Below are 17,802 nucleotides of genomic sequence, written 5' to 3' on the forward strand. Positions count from 1 at the left end.
TAATGGATGCAAAACGGATACAGCCTGATTCATCTTTTGGCATACGGCTTTCAATGGAAAGTCAATGCATAGGGTTTTCAATACGGTTCCGTATGGTTTTCAAACTGAAAACCTATAAGGGAACTATATTGAAAAAAATGTGGTGTGAACCCAGCCTTATGGAGGGCACTGACTGAGGCAGAACACCCCTCCTCTCTGGTCACTGATCAGCTAAGCAGGCAGGTCACTTAAGCAAAGGAACAAGGAAGAAGCAGTGACCAGGCGGTCTGGCAGAGAAGCCAGTGCGAGGGATCAAGATAGTTTATTTTTACACTACCCCTAGCAATGTTTCAAAGGTTTCATCAAAAAATGTTTCATCCCAGAACCACCCCTTTAAAGGGATTCTGACACAACAGTGAAAGTGTATGGTACATACCACTGCCACCCTTGCAGGTGAAGCAATGGCTTAAAGTAAAATGGTCATTCTGTTCACCCACACTAAACCCAATACACTGGGTTACAGTGTGGGTGAACAGGAGACCAATGACGCACAGGTGTCGGGCCTGACAAGTGAATTCAAGTATTTATTGGCGCTGGTCTCATGAGCACTTGCGCCTACTGAGCGCTCACGTGACCAGCGCCAATGAATATTCAAATCCAATAAGAAGATGGCAGCACTCACCAGTACAGTGGAATGCATTCTTCTTTATTAAAGTGCAAAAACGTAAAACATGTGCAGCTCATGAAGGTCTGATGAAGCGTGCGTTGCGGATGCACAATGGCCGTCACCCATCTTGCTGATTCTACTGGCGTCCTAGCCCGGCTGCACATGCTGTAAGTTTTTGCACTTTAATAAAGAAGAATACTTTCCACTGTACTGGTAAGTGCTGCCACCTTCTTATTGGATTTGATATTTGGACTTCTATGTTCTTATGGTACTTAGTGTACTGCTTCTACATAGCGGGCTTGGTGCCGACAACTGTGACTGCTTGAACTGAACATTTAAATTCACCTGGCTCCCCCTTTTCTTACTGCTGGATTGAAAATACAGGGCTTGGATTAAAACACAGAGCCCTGTCTACAGAGCAAGTGTCTGCAACCAACATCTTACTAACAGCAGCAAAAGCACAGTGGCCCAAAGCAGGGCCTGTGAATGAGCATGTTGTAGCTGTATCTCATACAATATTCTACAGTGCGTGTCTAGTGCTAGAAGTTCTATGGTCACTGATCTATCTAAGGCTGGGTTCACACATACGTTTTAAGCAATACGCAACGGTATAAGGCTGGTGGGTGGAAAAACCCGGCATTTGTGTATCCCAGCTGTATCCGGCCCGTATGTAATGCGTTTCAATGAGCCGACTGGAGTCAAACGCTGACTCCGGTCGGCTCATTTTTGCTCCATATACGGTTCTCTAATCGGACCTAAAACCGTGGTATACCATGGTATTAGGTCTGGTGGAAAAGCCATATATTGAGCAAAAAGGAGCCGACCGGAGTAAGCGTTTGACTCCGGTCGGCTCATTGAAACACATTACATACGGGCCGGATACGGCTGGGATACTGGAGCGCCCGGTTTTCGCTCCCCCCAGCTGTATACGGTCCATATTGCTTAAAACGTATGTGTGAACCCAGCCTAACTTGCTGCACTTAGATAGGACACTGAGCAAGTGCAGAAATAAAAGATTCTGCATCTACAATGCCAAAGTCACTGAAGAGAAATGTAGTCTGAATTAGAAAACCATATTAGTGAAGAGATAAGAATCAAGATGGCAGACAACCCACACAGGCCACAACAACTAAAATAGGTAAACATTTCATATACATAAAGTATACAGAAGACCATTTACCTTATTCTCTAATAGTAGCCTATGATGTACAATATAAGAAAAAGGCCTGGACTGCTTCTTTTAAAGTTCCTGTTACTTTGGGAAAGTCATTTAGTACCTTGCCAACAAACTAATATTTGCTGTAATAAAAACATAAGATGCATCATAAATTCAGTAGCAGGAAGATCAGTTTCCATGAGATCAAATGCACAGAACACAAGGAATTCTAGCTGCACAAACCTTCATTTACCAGCAATGGCATATCTTGGTCTGCATGTAAGCAGCACTGAACACAGAGGACATTCTTGTGCGTAAGCACTTTGTATAAGACATACTTATTAAGGAAATTGGCTGGTGCAGTCGGCAGATCTCCTGCCGTTTAGCTACTGTGGGCAATACAAGGTTATATTATTAAAGGGAAGTGCTAAAACCTTGTTCCACACAGAGAAATCAAGACATAGGCGAGTGTTCTAAATCTGCTTTCCTCAGCTTCACCCGGGGACCCCCTTCAATATAAATGCCATGTTATTAGCTATTCTAAAATATGAAAGAAACATTTATATTGGGTCTTTAGAAATGGTAAGTGGGTTAGGCTTTACTTGCTGTGTTTTGTTAGACTTTATATATCAGTCAAATCCCAAATTCACTGCAACAAGTATCAAATTCTGCTCTGTTTAGTCCTTATTTGGTTGTTCCAGTTTGCATTCGCCACCAAAACGGCAACCCCCTGCCTTATTGTGTGGGTGACTGGGACATAAGAACATGCCCCAACATAAGTTCTGTCTGCTATATTACAGTCTGCCTCTTGACAATACAGTGACCCCCCGACCTACGATGGCCCCAACATACGATCATTTCAGCATGCGATGACCTCTCAGAGGCCATCGCATGTTGAAGGCAGCATCAACATACGATGCTTTTTTCTATGTCGGGGCCATCGCATAAACAGCTATCCGGCAGCACAGACTGCTTCAGCTGCCACCGGATAGCCGTTTACGGTGCCCCGTGAGCTCCGGCGATGGTCACTCACCTGTCCTCGGGGCTCCGGCGCATCATCTTCGGGATTCTCTGCATTGTCGGCACTCTCCATCGTCGTCATCACGTCGCTGCGCACGCCGTCCCGTCATCCAATAGGAGCGGCGTGCGTAGCGACGGCGGCGACAGAGAGCGCGGTTGATGGGGAAGCAGAGGCCTTGCTGGAGCGTCGGGGACACCTCAGGGACACAGCGATGGAAGGCGACATCAGCGGTGACGAGCAGCGACGGTCCGGAGCAGCAGGGACAGGTGAGTACAACTTTCTCTAACAGTGTTCTACAACCTGCGGACCTCCAGATGTTGCAAAACTACAACACCCAGCATGCCCGGACAGCCAACGGCTGTCCGGGCATGCTGGGTGTTGTAGTTTTGCAACATCTGGAGGTCCGCAGGTTGTAGACCACTGTCCTATACTTTACATTGCACGGATCCCTCAACATACGATGGTCTGTTTGGAACCGATTACCATCGCATGTTGAGGGACCACTGTACTAAGGCTTCAGAAGACACAGTATAAATGTACAGGTAGACATCTACCTTTAGGATACACAACATGTGCTTACAGCTAGACAAAAAAGACTGGAATTCATATCAGTGCACATAACAAAATGACTAAGGCCAAATACAAAGTGCTTCTTCGTCAGGATCATCCTGAGTCATCAGTCTCACATGTCTAGGACATGACAGCCGAGAGCTCTGCCTTTATTCCACCTCTACAGAAATTACTACTTATACTGAGCTTTTAATACATGACAGTTCTGTTGTCAACAACACACAACCCCTACACAAAAACAATGGTATTTCACAATACTACACACATCATTTCAGTGCCTTTAATTGTGACACCGCATGCATACAAAAAGATCGCAGCAGTCAGGAAAGCAATCCAGAGCATTATAAACTCAGCACCAATTTACATGATATGTAGCAAAATTGCCTTATAAATAATATTTTTCTTTATAATGAATTCATGGAGGGAACCTGCTGCCACTTTCAGGCTGCCCAAACTACAAGTCATCAGTGTGGTTTCCGGAAGAATCTCCCTGCTGCTCCAGATCTAAAACATACCTCTCAGGTGCTTTCTATGTCTTTTCGGGTCTAGTTCTGTATTGGGCACACAAATCCCTCTGATCTGCTGCTCACTCCTTCTGACATCCACTGTTGGGGAAGGGGCGTGTCCAAGGCAGGCAATGAGCACACCCTCATTCGCCATGCTTTTACATCTGCCCTAAGTCTGCTGTGCTGGGTCTATTCATCCAATCACTGCAGGCTGCTCTGTAACCCCCTCCTCTCTGTGTTCAGACAGGAGTCTGATGGACAGGACAGGAGTGAGCACACAGAAGTGCTTGTCCTGCTTTCACTTACGGTATGTCCTAGACTGGGCTTTAGCTGGGACAAAGATGATGCTGCAGCTAGGCATGATCACATTTTGGATGGTATTTTATGAAGAATACAAATTATTTACTAATACAGGTCAAGAGAGATCACAAGTTCTTTTCAAGACACCCTTGTATATTATATAGAGTGGGAAACAACAATATTAACACCTTAACCCCTTAACGACGCAGGACGTATATTTACGTCCTGCGCCGGCTCCCGCGATATGAAGCGGGATCGCGCCACGATCCCGCATCATATCGCGTGGGTCCCGGCGCTAATCAACGGCCGGGACCCGCGGCTAATACCACACATCGCCGATCGCGGCGATGTGCGGTATTAACCCTTTAGAAGCGGCGGTCAAAGCTGACCGCCGCTTCTAAAGTGAAACTGAAAGTATCCCGGCTGCTCAGTCGGGCTGTTCGGGACCGCCGCGGTGAACAGCTGATCGGACACCGGGAGGGCTCTTACCTGCCTCCTCGGTGTCCGATCGACGAATGACTGCTCCGTGCCTGAGATCCAGGCAGGAGCAGTCAAGCGCCGATAATGCTGATCACAGGCGTGTTAATACACGCCAGTAATCAGCATAGGAGATCAGTGTGTGCAGTGTTATAGGTCCCTATGGGACCTATAACACTGCAAAAAAAAATGTAAAAAAAAAGTGTTAATAAAGGTCATTTAACCCCTTCCCTAATAAAAGTTTGAATCACCCCCCTTTTCCCATAAAAAAAATAAAACAGTGTAAAAAAAATAAATAAATAAACATATATGTGGTATCGCCGCGTGCGTAAATGTCCGAACTATAAAAATATATAATTAATTAAGCCGTAAGGTCAATGGCGTACGCGCAAAAAAATTCCAAAGTCCAAAAAAGCGTATTTTGGTAACTTTTTATAACATTAAAAAAATTAATAAAAAGTGATCAAAAAGTGATCAAAAAGTCAGATCAAAATAAAAATCACACCAATAAAAACTTCAGATCACAGCGCAAAAAATGAGTCCTCATACCGCCATGTATGTGGAAAAATAAAAAGTTATAGGGGTCAGAAGATGACATTTTTAAACGTATAAATTTTCCTGCATGTAGTTATGATTTTTTCCAGAAGTGTGACAAAATCAAACCTATATAAGTAGGGTATCATTTTAACCGTATGGACCTACAGAATAATGATAAGGTGTAATTTTTACCGAAATATGCACTGCGTAGAAACGGAAGCCCCCAAAAGTTACAAAATGGCGTTTTGTTTTCGATTTTGTCGCACAATGATTTTTTTTTCCGTTTCGCCGTGCATTTTTGGGTAAAATGACTAATGTCACTGCAAAGTAGAATTGGCGACGCAAAAAATAAGCCATAATATGGATTTTTAGGTGGAAAATTGAAAGGGTTATGATTTTTAAAAGGTAAGGAGGAAAAAACGAAAGTGCAAAAACGGAAAAACCCTGAGTCCTTAAGGGGTTAAAGGGGTATTCCAGGCATAAACTTTTTTTTATATATATATATCAACTGGGTCCGGAAAGTTAAACAGATTTGTAAATTACTTCTATTAAAAAATCTTAATCCTTCCAATAGTTATTAGCTTCTGAAGTTGAGTTGCTGTTTTCTGTAACTGCTTTCTGATGACTCCCGTCCCAGGAGCTGTGCAGCTCCTATGGGGATATTTTCCCATCATGCACAGCTCCCGGGACGTGACATCATCGAGCAGTTAGACAGAAAACTTCAGAAGCTAATAACTATTGGAAGGATTAAGATTTTTTAATAGAAGTAATTTACAAATCTGTTTAACTTTCCGGAGCCAGTTGATACATAAAAAAAAAAAAGTTTTTGCCTGGATAACCCCTTTAAGTACTCAGCCTTCTCAATGGCAAAAAACGTATCCAGGAACACATCAGCTGTGTAAATAGTCCACTCAATGCAAACGTGTCCCGATATTTTCTTGATCTTCATGATGGTGATGTCTCTAATATGCTATTTTTTTTTGCCATTGAGAAGGTTCACAAGCAAGTTCGATAAGTGGACTGGCTGAAAGTACTTAGAAATCGAGAAACTCTACGGATATATCGATATGATTGCAATTTTCAGCCAAAAGGATTAAATAACCGTACTGATCTGTTTTTCCATTATTGAATTGGTTTTTGTTTCTCTTCTTCCAGCTTTTACTTTATTTGTTTCACATTTTTTTTTTGGCACTGTTCAGATGTGTGCGTTTGTTTTAGTCTTATAACAGAAGTGCATTTAAGGGGTTTGAGAGTGTTTGGTGAAGGACCGCAATGGGTTAATACCCATGCAGATGTTACCGTTACCTCCCACTCCTCCTCCTATTTCATGATTATAAGTGAGTTACTGCCACATTCATGTGACAGGTTTTGTTAAAGGGTCATGAACCCAAAACTCGTTGACTGTTTAATCCCATCATTGTCTTGTATATCCTGATGATTTTATGGCTGAAATAAATTCTGAGTTTTATTGAGTGCCAGTGCTTCCAGTACATTTCTTCCATTTACCAAAATTAGTATGTTTACAATTGTCATTTTCTGACCCCTATAAAACTTTTTTATTTTTTGACATACAAGGCTTTATGAGGGCTCATTATTTGCGCCATGGTCTGAAGTTTATTTCATCTGTACTTTTTGATCGCTTTTTATAGATTATGAAGTGACCAAAAATGCACAATTTGGTATTTTAAAAATTGGAAATGGGGGTGATTAAAACTTTTATTAGGGGAGGGGCTTATTCAAAATTAATTTTTTCTTCTTCTACAGGCTTGGAGCAATAGAGCATCTATCTGATGGTGAGGAGGCAGGTAAGGATCCTCCCCGTTGTCCTCTCAGTTGATCGGGACATTGCGATTTCCGCTACGCTGAGCTGCTAGGATACTTCCAGTTTAATTTTAGATGCTGCGATCAACTTTGATCACGGCGTCTAAAGGGTTAATGCCTGGCCTTCGGCCCGAGTGGTGATGCCCGGTATTAACCCTGCGTCCTGGCTGCTGATAGCAGTCAGGACCCACCGGTTTAAAGCGTTCTCTGCTCGTAAGAACGATTTAAACACCGGTAAGGAGACCAGGGTGTACAGGACTCGGGAACGGGGGGCATACCTGTACGCCTTGCATCCAAGTGGTCAAACAAAACATTTCAATAAGATAAATAACTGAAAAACACGTAAAACTAAAACAGAAGATCCCATGCTGATTTGAGGTATGTGAACATACCCTGCCATGTTACATACCAAAGCTGACAGTGCTAGACACAGTGTATACACGCTCCAAGTGAAACCACCCAGTTGCCTATTTAGTGTTTTTTTTTTTTTTTTTTATAAGCCATGATTTCTATAAAAAGGAGACACTTTTTTTTAAAATAAAGTATATTAGAAAGGGTAATGTTTTGCCAAGATATACAACATATAAAAAGCTTTTGATTCTGACAGTGCCCATTTCATTGATAGATCTTTCCCTGTTTGGGTACAGGGAAAGATCTATCACTGAACATCAGCAAGGTGGAGAGAAGCCAAAAGGAGAACACCCAGATGACTCGTGGTTTGGCCAGTATGAAGTCATGACAGGTTCCCCTTAATGGGATATGCCTCCTTGCATATAACCAGAAGCCATTGTCTTATTTACTAGAGTGTTAAAGCTATTACATCACAATCACGAAACAGTCGTCCTTAGAAACGTATAAGGGAAATCCTGAAGTTAGTATGTCTGACCGTTCTAGATGGCCACCGATTCTAGGAGAGCAGCTGACTAAAACTTCACCCACATGCTCTTCACAGAAGGCCTAGAGATGATGCATGACTGTCCCCCAGTGCATAAATGCAAAGATTGGGCCAGTTTGGTGTGAAAGAACCTGACTGGCTCACACAGAGCCCTGACCTCAACTCCATCGAACACCTTTCGGATAGACTAAAATACAGATTGTAGACTTGGCCTTCTCATTCATGACCTTACAAATGCTTTTCTGAATGAAAGGGTAAAAAAATCCCCCAGAAACCAAAATCTTGTAGAAAGTCTTTCCAAAAGAGTTAAAGCTGTTATAACTGCATAGGCATTTATCTATCTATATTAACACCTAATATTTAGAATATGGTGTTCTAAAAGATCCTTAACCCCTTAAGGACTGAGCCCTTTTTCACCTTAAGGACTCGGCCATTTTTTGCAATTCTGACCACTGTCACTTTAAACATTAATAACTCTGGAATGCTTTTAGTTATTCTGATTCCGAGATTGTTTTTTCGTGACATATTCTACTTTAACTTAGTGGTAAAATTTTTTGGTAACTTGCATCCTTTCTTGGTGAAAAATCCCTAAATTTGATGAAAAATTAGAAAATTTTGCATTTTTCTAACTTTGAAGCTCTCTGCTTGTAAGGAAAATGGATATTCAAAAAAAAATTTTTTTTTATTCACATATACAATATGTCTACTTTATATTTGCATCATAAAATTGATGAGTTTTTACTTTTGGAAGACACCAGAGGGCTTCAAAGTTCCGCAGCAATTTTCCACAAAATTTTGAAACTCGCTTTTTTTCAGGGACCAGTTCAGGTTTGAAGTGGATTTGAAGGGTCTTCATATTAGAAATACCCCATAAATGACCCCATTATAAAAACTGCACCCCCGAAAGTATTCAAAATGACATTCAGTAAGCGTTTTAACCCTTTACGGGTTTCACAGGAATAGCAGCAAAGTGAAGGAGAAAATTCACAATCTTCATTTTTTACACTCGCATGTTCTTGTAGACCCAATTTTTGAATTTTTTGCAAGGGGTAAAAAGGAGAAAATTTTTACTTGTATTTGAAACCCAATTTCTCTCGAGTAAGCACATACCTCATATGTCTATGTAAAGTGTTCGGCGGGGGCAGTAGAGGGCTCAGAAGGGAAGGAGCGTCAAATGGTTTTTGGGGGGCATGTCACCTTTAGGAAGCCCCTATGGCGCCAGAACAGCAAAAAAAAAAAACACATGGCATACCATTTTGGAAACTAGACCCCTCGGGGAACGTAACAAGGGGTAATGTGAACCTTAATACCCCACAGGTGATTCACGACTTTCGCATATGTAAAAAAAAAATATATATTTTTTACCTAAAATGCTTGGTTTCCCAAAAGTTTTACATTTTTAAAAAGGGTAATAGCAGAAAATACCCCCCAAAATTTGAAGCCCAATTTCTCCCGATTCAGAAAACACCCCATATGGGGGTGAAGAGTGCTCTGCTGGCGCACTACAGGTCTCAGAAGAGAAGGAATCACATTTGGCTTTTTGAAAGCACATTTTGCTCTGGGGGCATGCCGCATTTAGGAAGCCCCTATGGTGCCAGAACAGCAAAAAAAAAAAAAAACACATGGCATACCATTTTGGAAACTAGAGCCCTCGGGGAACGTAACAAGGGGTAATGTGAACCTTAATACCCCACAGGTGATTCACGATTATTGCATATGTAAAAAAAATATAATTTTTACCTAAAATGCTTCTTTTCCCAAAAACTTTACATTTTTAAAAAGGGTAAAAGCAAAACATACCCCCCAAAATTTGAAGCCCAATTTCTCCCGAGTACGGCGATACCCCATATGTGACCCTTAACTGTTGCCTTGAAATACGACAGGGCTCCAAAGTGAGAGCGCCATGCGCATTTGAAAATTATGGATTGCATAGGGTGGACATAGGGGTATTCTACGCCAGTGATTCCCAAACAGGGTGCCTCCAGCTGTTATAAAACTTCCAGCATGCCTGGACAGTCAACGGCTGTCCGACAATACTGGGAGTTGTTGTTTTGCAACAGCTGGAGGCTCCGTTTTGGAAACCGTGGCGTACCAGACTTTTTTCATTTTTATTGGGGAGGGGAGGGGGGTTGTATAGGGGTATGTGTATATGTAGTGTTTTTTACTTTTTATTTTATTTTTTGTGTTAGTGTAGTGTAGTGTTTTTAGGGTACAGTCACACGGGCGGGGGTTCACAGTAGTTTCTCGCTGGCAGTTTGAGCTGTTGCAGAAAATTTGCTGCAGCTCAAACTTGCAGCCCGATACTTACTGTAATCCTCCGCCCATGTGAGTGTACCCTGTACATTCACATTGGGGGGGGACATCCAGCTGTTGCAAAACTACAACTCCCAGCATGCACTGACAGACTGTACATGCTGAGAGTTTTAGTTTTGCAACAGCTGTAGGCACACTGGTTATGTATCACGGAGTTTGTGACCTTACTCAGTGTTTCAAAACCAGTGTGCCTCCAGCTGTTGCAAAACTACAACTCCCAGCATGTACGGTGCATGGTGTAAGGTGACTGCTGGGAGTTGTAGTTTGCAACAGCTGGAGGCACACCGGTCGTGAAACACTGAGTTAGGTAAAAAAAAAAAGAAAATTAAAGTTTCACAACCAGTGTGCCTTCAGCTGTTGCAAAACTACAACTCTCAGCAGTCACCGACAGCCAACGGTCATGCTGGGAGTTGTAGTTATGCAACCAGCAGATGCACCACTACAACTCCCAGCATGCACTTTAGCTGTTTGTGCAAGCTGGGGGTTGTAGTTATACAACAGCTGAAGGTACACTTTTCCATAGAAAAAACGTGCCTCCAGCTGTTGCAAAACCATAAGTTCCAACATGGCCATAAGGGAATGCTGGGAGTTGTGGTGGTCTGCCTCCTGCTGTTGCATAACTACAGCTCCCAGCATGCCCTTTTTGCATGCTGGGAGCTGTTGCTAAGCAACAGCAGGAGGCTGTAACTCACCTCCTGCTGCTGCTTCATCGCAGGCTGTCCCTCGCCGCCGCCGTCGCTCCTGGGGCCCCGATCCCAACATTGACGCCGGGGATCGGGGTCCCCAGCACCCGGGGTCGTCTTCCCGCTCACGCCCTCCGGCCGACGAATCAGGGCGATCGTGAGGTGGCACCAGTGCCACCTCACCCCTGCAGGCTCTGGCTGTTCGGGGCCGTCAGAGACGGCCCCGAACAGCCAGTAATTCCGGGTCACTGGAGACCCGATTGACCCAGAATCGCCGCAGATCGCTGGACTGAATTGTGGGGGGGGGGCATAATGACCCCCCTGGGCGATATGCCGGGATGCCTGCTGAACGATTTCAGCAGGCATCCGGCTCCGGTCCCCAACCGGCTAGCGGTGGGGACCGGAATTCCCACGGGCGTATGGATACGCCCTGCGTCCTTAAGAGGTTAAGGCATCCCAATACATTTGCCACTATAGTGTACATAGTAATGTATTTGGCATAAAGCAGGAGTAGCCATTATCCATATTTTCTGTAGTAAGGCTAGGTTCACACGGCCATTGTCTCCCATCCAGATATTCTCTTGTCAATGCTGATGGACTATACAAACAGATGCAAACTGAGGCAATAGTTTTTCATCTGTTGAATGTGAAAGTCAGATGCCTACAGAATCCCACAGCCGGGGGTACTACTACTCCCATCTTGGAAAAGACTTCCATGATGAAAGTAGTAGTTCCTCCAGGAGTCTTCGGGCAGCTGGGGAGACTACAGTAGCGCTTGTACAACTACCCCATCATGGCACAGTCTGTTCAATGTTGGGGGTAGTAGTACAAGGGCTGAGGGATTGATCGCACCGGGCTCATATGAGTGTGTTTTATATGAGCCCTGGTGTTTGACATTGAGCTGGCCAGCCGGGGATTGTGGCACAATGCCTGGACTGCTTCCCCGGAAGGAGCCGTCCTTCCTACCCATGATGGAAGATGTAGTAGGGGGACGGCTCCTGCCGGATAAGTAGGTGGCATTGCGCAGCGATCCACGGCTGGCCAGCTCAATGTAAAAGACTCCTCCTCACTGCACAATGCTGCCCGCTTCCCTGTCAGGAGCAGTGCCTCCTACTACAACCTCCATCATGGGAGCAGTAGCAGGAGGGACGGCTCCTGCCAGGGATCCCCGGCCACCCAGCTGAATGTCAAACACCATACACTTATGCTCAAAATGTTGAATTTTAAAAACCCTGCTGTCACGATAACACCCTATCGGTCCAGCCAGGACGCTAGAGAGAGGGTGATGGTGCAAGGGTTAAAGCCGCCAGACCTCTGGGTATCCACTACTAGTCCCAGCAAGTCACCAAATCAACCCTTAGATAAACGTGTTTTACCAGAGCCTCCTTCAGAAAGGTGAGCTCATATATTTAGAGATCAAAGACCAGAGCTGATTAATTAAACATCTAATCTGATAAAAAGGTATCACAGTGCTATATATATATATATATATATATACATACACACATATACACACACACACACACACACACACACATACATACACATGCATACACAGGAACAAATGACATACAGGAACAAAAATATCTAAAAGAGTTTTGCAAGGCAAGTTAAGAAAACAAAAGATGAAGTTCTTACAGCATGATGGTATAGCAGTTCCAAGAGAGTGAGTTTCAGCTGTTCTTAGGATGGTCTTGTCAGCTTGTGGCCCAGCTTTTAACAACCAACTTTTAGTCTAGCATTGTTTAAATATCATATCTGCTCTCTTGGGAGGGAGACTCCATTTCCCCCTCCCCTCTGATCCCACCAGGGGGTCTTCTCTCTTCCTGACCCCTTATCTCTTTGATTATATGATGAGATCAGAGTGCATGACTTCAAAGGAGATACAAACAAACAGCCAGTCCCCCCAATAAAATGCAATACACAAAACACAGTCTGAATGACCCCTCATCCATGTCTTAGTTTATACACAGATATAATTTAGAATACACATATAGGATTTTAATAATCAGGCCTTGGGCCTGACACCTGCCGAGAGCTGTGAATGGTCACTGGGTGCCAGCCATTTAGGACTCCGGGGGATTTGAAAATTAAAGTACAGAATACATACATCGCAGGGGAGCAGAGCATGCTGCCCGCTCCCCTGGTTTATAGCTTACGATCGCATCAGGTCTCAGAAGTGAAACTCTGTGTGATCGATCCCTCATCCTCTGTACTACCCCGACATAGAACAGACTCTGTTCCATGATGGAGGTAGAAGTAGTACAAACACTACTGTAGTCTCCCCAGTTCCCCGCAGACTCCCGCAGCTGGGGGAAACACTACTCCCATCACGGAAATTAGACTGTTCCATGATGAGGAGTAGTAGCAGTCTTGCAGCACTGCAGGAGTCTGCTGCTTTCACCTCGTCTGAGCATGCTCAGAAGTAACGGTTCAAAAATGTTTTTTAAAAACCAGATGCAAACTGATGATATTAAAGGCTCATCCGTTTGCCATAGACTTCAATGTTAAAATGTAATCTATCCATTTTCAACGTGTTATTTTTGGCGGAGAAAAAAAAAATACTGCTAGCAACGTCTTTTCTACGCTAAAAATAACGGAATAGGAACCAAACGAATGCAATCGGGTGACAAAAGACTGTAAAAAAAATCCTATTGACATCAATGGGATTCATTTACAGCAGTTAGCAAGCAATTTGCAAAAGCCTTGAAAGGATTTGAGAACAAGCATGAATTAACGGGGACTGACGCTTATGTGAATGAGCCCTAACAATGACAATCCAAGTTTTGCACCATGAATAGCTTGTCATGGCTCATTTAAATAAATATGTATGTGGTTCCAATAATAGAATGTAGGTTAGAATGTATTTATCGTATTGTGAAACAGGACAAATGCACACTTCGAGGATGATCACCCAGCTTTATTACTTCATCGCAAATACAGAAATCACAGAGGATTAATGAAAACAGGAAACCAGTAACTAGCTTCATGCTGCCTTCAAGAGAAACCATAGATTTAAAGGGGAACTCCAGACAGAATTAACTTATCCCCTATCTCCGGAATGCGACCCGGCTCTCATTGTGGAGCACATGCAGTAGATGGCACATGCTCAATTTATTTCTATGGAAGCACATAAGAGACCCAATAACAGCACTCCAGGGGCTCCCAAAGAAATGGATGAAGAGTGTGCCGTCTACCAGTAGACAACACAGGCTCTTCAGTGAGAGAGTCGGGGTCCCATTCCGGATGAGATCATAGGAGGTCCCACTGGTCTGACCCATCACGAACAGCTAATTAGCTTGTATCCTGTGGATCGGGAATAAGATAATTTTGGCTGGAGTTCGCCTTTAACTTTAGCCAGGAATGGGGCTTCAAGTCATTGTGGTGGTCCACCGGCCCTGACAGCTCTCTCCATATAAAATAGGCAGCAAAGTATGCACATTTGAACGTACCCTTAAAAACTGCTTGATAAATATTTCTGGAGTAATATGATCTGTTATAAAGATAAATAATAATGTTTATAACATGGTATTCAAACTATATAACATTTAGATCTTCATGATAGACATCTGAGAATCTCCAGTCTCATAAAAATAAGAAAATCTTGGAAAACTATTTCTCTCTCTAGGGGCACTGCAGGGAAAAAGGTTTCAGTATAGCTTGGCTGTGACAGGGCTCCATCTTGTTGGTATTAGTAGTTGAGGTCTCTGTCCTTTCAGATCGGCCGTAAAGGGGTTATCCAGGAAAACTTTTTTATATATCAACTGGCTCCAGAAAGTTAAACAGATTTGTAAATTAAAGTACAAAAAGACAAAACGTAGGTGCACTCACCGCTCAGCGGAGACTGTAGCGTGTAGGGGTCCGGTTTACCGAGAGCTGGATCTCAGCAACGGCGCATGGAAGTGTGGCGCTCAGAGGCTACGCCGGCAGTTTCGCACGTAAGTGCGTGCTTTGTCCGGCCTTCGTGAAGCCGGACTAAGCACGCACTTGCGTACGAAACTGCCGGCGTAGCCTCCGAGCACCACACTTCCATGCACCGTCGCTGAGATCCAGCTCCTGGTGAACCGGACCCCTACACGCTACAGTCTCCGCTGAGCGGTGAGTGCACCTACGTTTTGTCTTTTTTTTACTTTGTTGATACTCCATACTGGTGTGTGTGTGCACCCCGCAGGACACCAGAAGATAGGTACAGAGTTTTGGTTACGCTACAGTCCAGGTCATATATGCCCTTAGTGTGCTCTCCCCTTTCTTGTGTTTACATACCAAATTTGTAAATTACTTCTATTTAAAAAAATGTGTCCTTTCAGTACTTATGAGCTGCTGAAGTTGAGTTGTTCTTTTCTGTCTAAGTGCTCTCTGATGACACGTGTCTCGGGAACTGTCCAGAGTAGAAACAAATCCCCATAGCAAACATCTTCTACTCTGTGCAGTTCCCGAGACAAGCAGAGGTGTCAGCAGAGAGCACTGTTGCAAGGCAGAAAAGAACAACGCAACTTCAGCAGCTGATAATTATTGGAAGGATTAAGATTTCTTAATAGAAGTAATTTACAAATCTGTTTAACTTTCTGGAGCCAGTTGATATATATATACAAACACACATACATACATACACACACATACATACATATACACACACACACACACATTATATATATATTATATAAAGTTTTTTCTTGGAATACCCCTTTAATGGACATTTATCTGTCTGATTCCTATTATATTCTCCCCATCACAGATAATGTTACGGCAGTCTGGCTGACTAGTTCATTGGTTTCTCTTTATCTCCTCAATAAAATGGCAAGACCAACAGCCAGAACTAAAACCATTTTAACCCCTTAACAACCACGGACGCCGCGGCGATCCGATCATCTGTAATGGCGGTTGGAGGTCCCATCACCTGCCTCCGTCTGTCTCCCGGGGTCTTCTGCTCTGGTCTGAGATCGAGCAGACCAGAGGAGAAGATCACCAATAATACTGATTAGTGCTATGTCCTATTCATAGTACTGAACAGTATTAGCAATCAAATGATTGCTATAGATAGTCCCCTAAAAATCTAAACATAAAAAGTAAAAATAAAAAAAGGAAAAAAAAAATTTCAAAATCCCCTCCTCCAATAAAAATTGTCCGTTTTTTTCCCCCATTTTACCCCTGAAAAGTGTAATTTTTATCTTTATAAACATATTTGGTATCGCCCAGTGCGTAAATGTGTCCGAACTATCAAAATATAATGTTAATGATCCCGTACGGTGAACGGCGTAAACGTAAAAATGTAAAAAAAAAAAAAAAAGTCCAAAAATGCCGCTTTTTTTGTCACGTTTTATTTCCCAAAAAAATTCGTAAAAAATGATCTAAAAGTTTTATATATGCAAATGTAACGGCACAAAAAATGAGCCCTCATACCTCCTTATATACAGAAAAATTTAAAAGTTATAGGAGTTATGGGGGGGGGGGTTCGCTGTACATTTTATGGTAAAATGACAAAGTACAATTGGTCACGCAAAAAACAAGTCTGTAGATGGAAATATAAAAAGAGTCATGGATTTTAGAAGGCAAGGAGGAAAAAAACGAAAATGCTAAAATAAAATTGGCCTGGCCCTTAAGGTCACAATGGGCTTGGTCTTTAAGGGGTTAAATGACTCCATTTTTTTTTTATTTTTTTTTACATTTTTCAGAACAAAAAATTCTGGAAAAAAAAAAAAAAAAAAAAAAAAAAAACCACACTTTCCACAGCTTCAGAAATGGAACGGAAATGTTACATCTCTAGGTGCTGTACAATAGAGAGGTGGACCAGAGGGGTAGGAAAGCTTCCAGCCATCAGGTGGGGTACAAGGATGGCTGTAGTGTTGAGGAGTGAAACCAGAAGGATGGTTATAGCATAAAGTAAAATTGCCAGGGGGAAGGGAAAAGTTGGGTGAAGTCCAATTTACCGTGGGGCTTAGATAGCAGTGCAGTGTGAATTGTGTAGGTGAGAGGTATTCAGCACAAATAACTTCCGTTCACATATTTCATCAGAGGATCTGATCTATGAGACTTTCATTCCTCTACACATCTACAGGCTTGTTCTCCTTTTGCCATTACTATACTCTAGATCAGTGGTCTTCAACCTGCGGACCTCCAGATGTTGCAAAACTACAACTCCCAGCATGCCCGGACAGCCGTTGGCTGTCCGGGCATGCTGGGAGTTGTAGTTTTGCAACATCTGGAGGTCCGCAGGTTGGAGACCACTGCTCTAGATAGACATTACAGCCATGGTTTTATAGTGTAAAATGAGGCTATCCTGTGTATTCCCATTCCTAAAACAAGTCCTTACAGCCTGGTTGGGAGTCATTTCCACTAGATCCGCTATGAAAGCTGCTAAGTATTGAAGCAAAACACTAGAACTTACCAGAAAACCGCCTCTTGAGCAGCGACTTAGATAGTTCTAAAAATGCTGTAGGTGCAGTTTCTTCAGCAGGAGGCTATTACATTACAGAGTCCCATCCACTGTAAGGTCACAAGGACTTGGCAGCTTTCGGTCACAGATCACTGTCACACTGTTTATCCCAGTCAGACTACATGGATACCATCAGCTATAGATGCAGAGTCATTTCAATGCCATGTAACCTCTAACCTTAACCAGGAAGAGAACGGGGGAAGACGCTATATATTCTAACTGTATACACTGCACTGTTTTGGCTTGTTCTCTGACCCTACAACATTGATGTCCTTTACAAATAAAAAGGACTAAATCCCACAGCAGTGTTTCCCCACCAGGGTGTCTCCAGCTGTTGCAAAACTACAACTCCCAGCATGCCCGGCAAGCCAAAGGTTGTACGGGAAGGCTGGGAGTTGTAGTTTTGCAACAGCTGGAGGCACCCTGGTGGGGAAACACTGCTGT

At 43.2% G+C, this 17,802-nt stretch overlaps 1 protein-coding gene across 17 annotated transcripts in view; it reads right to left on the reverse strand.

Annotated features, from left to right (window-relative positions):
- Positions 1 to 17,802, reverse strand: part of PHTF2 (putative homeodomain transcription factor 2) — a 131,591-nt gene that overhangs the window by 85,564 nt on the left and 28,225 nt on the right. For 3 of the 17 annotated variants that reach the window (XM_056573443.1, XM_056573456.1, XM_056573450.1), the window contains exon 2: positions 1,827 to 1,945. The exons of the other annotated variants lie outside the window; for them this stretch is intronic. The gene's annotated coding sequence lies outside the window, so the exon portion shown is untranslated. The remainder of the gene's footprint in view (positions 1 to 1,826; positions 1,946 to 17,802) is intronic. 17 annotated transcript variants of the gene reach the window in all.

The sequence above is a fragment of the Hyla sarda genome, chromosome 4 (assembly GCF_029499605.1).
Source record: "Hyla sarda isolate aHylSar1 chromosome 4, aHylSar1.hap1, whole genome shotgun sequence".
NCBI lineage: Eukaryota > Metazoa > Chordata > Amphibia > Anura > Hylidae > Hyla > Hyla sarda.